Genomic DNA, 5,403 nt, shown 5'->3' on the forward strand with positions numbered 1-5,403 from the left:
CACATCTACACATATCAAAGCACTATATATATATGCTTTGTACACACACACACACTCATATATACAGAATACATGATAGAGCTAGAAATACTATGTTAAGGTTGGGAAATATAACAAAATGATTATGCGCTCTGCTCTACAGAGCACTGTTGTTCTGAGATTCATACCAACACTATGGCAGCCGCAAACGATAGCCTGTGTAGATGCTCTGAGGGGCGGCTGAGGCCCATCCTGGTACATGTCTCTTGAAGGCTATGTCTTTAGACGGTGGCTCTCCCTTCCATCCCATACTACTTTTATATCCTGATATTTGTATTTCATGTTACTTTTTTTTGGTAACAGAAGTATTATATGGTAATAATGAATAATTACTGAAAGTAAATATGAAAACATAAATTACTTGCCATCTCATGTTTTGTTATTCATATTTTTAAATAGTCCCTTCCATTTTGCTCTCCAGATACATATTTACATAAATGATTTTGGATGAAATACTCTTAATTTTTTTCACTAAATATTACATAATTACCATTTTATCATTAGATGGAATACTCTTCCAACCTAATTTTAATGATATTTAGTTTTTTTATAACTATGTCCTATAATTTATCTACCAAGAATCTGTTGAGATTGTTCCTAATATTTGCTTTCATAAATAATAACCTGATAAATGTTCTTATATGTTAGGGTCACATATATACATCTATGCCTGGTTTTTTTCATTAAGAAAAAGTACAGGAAATGGGGTGCCTGGGTGGCTCAGTCAGTTAAGTGTCTGACTTCGACTCTGGTTATGGTCTCTCGGTTCCTGGATTAGAGCCCGTCAGGTTTACTGCTGTCAACACATAGTCTGCTTTGGATCTTCTGTCCCCCTCTTTCTCTGCTCCTCCCTGTTCATGCCCTCTCTCTCTCTCTCAAAAATAAATAAACATTTTTACAAAATTAAGAAAAAAACTACAGGAAAAAATAGCCAGGTCAATTGAGGACATTATTAAAGCTCTTAACATATGTTTTCCAACCATTCAAAGTTCCTATAACAAATACTCTCACTACGAGGGCATAAGAGTGACAATTTCATCTCTTCAGCCATATTGACAATTACAAGTTTTTAACATTTTCACCAATTCATATTGAAACAATGTCACTGCTGTTTTAATGTTAATTTCTTTCATTACTAATGAGGATGAACATTCTGGGAATTGTCAGTTCATGGCCTTTCTATTGGTTTATTAGTGCTTTCCCATCTATTTTAAGATGACTTTATATATGGCACTAACCCAGTGTTTATCATATTTGTGGCCCATATGTTCCTAGTTTTTAAATTGCCTTATAACTTATTTATGGTATTCTTCTGCATTGAAATGATGTTATTTTTATAGTGCCAAGTTTAGTGATGTGCACATGTATATAATTCTTATTATTCTTTGTAAGCTTAGAAAAACTTTTTGCACAGTTAAGACCAATGAAAATCCACTTCTATTTTTTTCTAGCTTGTATGACTACATTTTTTACTTTTAAAAATATTTAAATGACCCAGATTTTCTTTTGGGTGTTGTATGAGTTGCAAGCCAGGTAACTTGGTTCCCCCTCCCCCAAATACTCAGGTTATTGAGTAATCAATTCCTCAATTTTTAGATTTATTTAATTGTATACATTTATACAGGTATATTTATGTAGAAAGGTTGATATAATTTTTGACTTTTATTCCAGTATCAAATTAAAAAAAAAGAAGAAGAAAATGGTCTACGCTTAAACATTTAAGAAATAGCTTATGTGAAAATTATCCTCTCATTTTTCCCTTTTTAAATAAAAATTTCTCAGCTTTTCTTTAAAATTAAAGTATACTTTTAATTTTTCTGTAACATTTGATGTTAATTTGGCCTCTTTTCACCACTGTGTACTTGAATCACTTTATTTTTAAAACCCATTTCTAGGGGCGCCTGGGTGGCTCAGTCGGTTGAGCGTCCGACTTCAGCTCAGGTCAAGATCTCACGGTCCGTGAGTTTGAGCCCCGTGTCGGGCTCTGGGCTGATGGCTCAGAGCCTGGAGCCTGCTTCCGATTCTGTGTCTCCCTCTCTCTCTGCCCCTCCCCCGTTCGTGCTCTGTCTCTCTCTGTCTCAAAAATAAATAAACGTTAAAAAAATTTTTTTAAAACCCATTTCTAAAAAACTTAGCCATTAGGTAAGAGATTAATTTATTTAAATTCATTGTCATCTCTGATATGTTTGGATTTCTGTCCCCATGTTTCAGGCAAATTCTTTAGTTCTCCTTCATTTAACTTCCTCTCTCTTTTTGCTTTGTTTTGTTTTCTGACTTGTTAGACTATATTTTGCTTCTTACTACAGTCATGATAATATGATATTTATGATTTTCTGTAATGAAGGATAAAAAGTTTATTTTAATACTTTTCAGGCTTTGTTAATTTAATCCACTGTTAGATAATCTATTAAAATATAATTATTACTTTAAGGATATGTTTTTTTTTTTTTGAAAAATAACTTTGGCTTATTTATTGGCAAGCAAAACACCAAGACAGATCCTGAAAAAACAGGCAATTCACAAAAGAAAGTAAGTTGCTGCTAATCATGCCAAAATGTCAGCTTCACAATTAAAAATGTAAATAACAGCATAATGTTGTTGCCTATTAATTACAAATTTGTACTTAACTTAGAGGAACAATCTTCAAATGGAAGAAGGAAAAATTTATTCTTACATAATATTTTCATATACTCTGCTGCAAAGAGTTAGCATTAAAAGTCTTTGAAATGTTCACATACTCTGACCCGGAAATTCTATTTGTAGGAAATTGTCCAATAGAAGTAATGGCATGCATAAAAGGAAACATATCAAATGAATCAAACATCATTTATTATAATGAAAAAAATTTAGATTACCTGAAGAGCTGACAATAATAATGTCTACCATTGACCAAAGACTTACTATGTGCCAGACATATAATTTTACATGCGTAACTTTCACAGCAACTTGTGGAGGCATATACTATTAATATTTCTGTATGTCAGATTTAGAAACTGAGTCATAAATCTAGTAATGGTTTATACCCAATTTGAACCCAGTCAGCCTTTGTCAGAATCCAGGCCTTAACAGATACTTCTCAGAAAGGGCAAATTTAATTTAACTTTGTTAGTCTCAGCAAAACATGAGATTAATTACCTATTCTATACCTATACAATGGAACAATGTACTTTCATTCTTGAGTTCCTGTCTTTGATTAGTTTAAAATTATGTTTGATCTTTGGGTTCAATTTCAAAAAATACACACAGAAGTTTTAAATGTTCTGAGTCAGGTCTTTCTGTCCTTTTATATTCATCTGGCAATTTGGTTCAATATAAAATTCCTGGGTCACAACATATTTGCCTCAATAGATACTGTTCCATTGTGTCCTATCACCTAATGTCATGTGAGATATTTACTGTTAAAAAGCTGAGAACCTTTATGGACAAAGGTTCTCAAAGAACCTCTCAAAGAACCTTTATGGACAAAAGTATTCTCCTTATATTCTTAAAATTATTTTCAGGAACATGTTCTTATTTTCATCAAACTCTTTCCTTCCTTCCTTTCTCCCTCCCCTTCCTCCCTTCCTTCCTTCCTTCCTCCCTTCCATCCTCCCTCCTTTCCTCCCTCCCTCCTTTCCTGCCTCCCTCTTTTCTTTCTTTCTTTCTTTCTTTCTTTCTTTCTTTCTTTCTTCCTCTTTCTTTTGTTTTAATGATTTAATATCTTTCAAGGCTCCTTGTTATTATATGCCTGCTTTTGTTTTTAGCCTTAAATTGGAAAGAGTTTCTCCAAATCTCATGTTTGCTACAGATTGGAGAGATGGAATGAATGACCTTATCCCTTCTCAATATCTGTTTCTCAGTATTTTCACATGTTGCAATATAAAATAGTTCAGGTTAATGAGTACAGTCCAGTTGCAATATTTCAGCAACAATGATCTACTTTAAGGCTGCTGGATAAAGGAAAAATCTTTTTTGAATCGTATGGTCAAATAGGCTAAGATAAAGGTATCGATGTTTCTAGAGTTAACTTTAGTGCATGAAAGACTACATCCTCAACTGCATTGCTACCAGAACTTTTCACGCCTCCTTCCTTGTTTTCAATATCCCCCTAAACTAAATATGTCAATTTCAGTATGTCTTTTCTCATTTCTCTTCTCTTTCATCTGGGTTATATCCTGGAAGGTCAAGTTATAGAAGAAGACGTAGCAGATTTTTTTTTCTGGTTCATAGTAAAAGGCAAGTGTATAATTTTCCATTCAGTGTGTTAATGTGTCACAAAGTAATGCCAAAGAGTGGGGAAAAGTTAATGTCTTTGCCCATTTCCATTAAAGATAACTGTCTTATTCTGCTTCAAAGAATGGAACCCAAGAGCATAGTCTAGGGGATTGTTTCACAATCTACGCTATCCACAATGGAAGTAGCATAAGCATCCCAAATACTAGCCAATGTTCTTCTCTTCAGTTCTCAGTGCAAACATCAGTTTTCACCAATTTTATGGGGAAAATGGAAGGAGATGTATCAGAATCATTTGGTCTACAGCCACAGTAGCTCAAAAAGACTTCTACACCCATTTTACAAACTGTGAAAATCATCCAACAAAACAATTGATGACAGATGCTTTATTTCTTTTCTTGTGCAGTTTAGATACTTACTCTTTCCTCACCATCTTCTTTAAAATTCCCTTGCATTACTGACTTCCACAAAAATATTAGTGAGCAATACTGATGATATATTAAGGGGCATCTGGGAGGCAGATTACAGTTCACATCAAATAAAAAACTGAGCTTCCTTCATTCAATTGCCCCTCACTGTATGGTCCCCAAACCAGGATTCCTCTTTCTGCCCTTGGACAACACTGTCCCCAGATTTACTGGTTTTACTTATCTCGCTCTCTGATTCCACTTTCCTCTTTTACGGAGAGAAGATTTAGATCTACCCAACTTCTATCTCCAAATGTCATAATGTTACTTCAGACGATCTTTAATCTTTAAAACAAAGACTTTCAGTTAAGGGCTGGAGAAGTGGGGGTGTGGGGAGTTGTCTGTGTTCAGTGAGTATAAAGTTTCAGTCATATAGGATGTGAACATTCTGGGCATCAGTTACACAACTCGCACAACAATGTGACTGTGCGTGACACTGCTGTCCTGTGCATTTGGAAATTGTTGGGAAGATGAATTTTATATGTGTGGGCTTTTTTTTTTTTTTGCCACTATTAAAATAAAAGACTACCTGTAAATACCTTATGTAAGTGCACTGATTTGTTACTCAAAATATGTCTTTGAAATGTAAACCGCACCCAATGATCCTAATGAAAAGAAATCTTTCAAACTCAAACAATACCGTCTCTAAGAGAAAACCTGGTGAATAAAATTAACTCCTTTTTAC

This window comes from Panthera leo, chromosome B2 (assembly GCF_018350215.1).
Source record: "Panthera leo isolate Ple1 chromosome B2, P.leo_Ple1_pat1.1, whole genome shotgun sequence".
NCBI lineage: Eukaryota > Metazoa > Chordata > Mammalia > Carnivora > Felidae > Panthera > Panthera leo.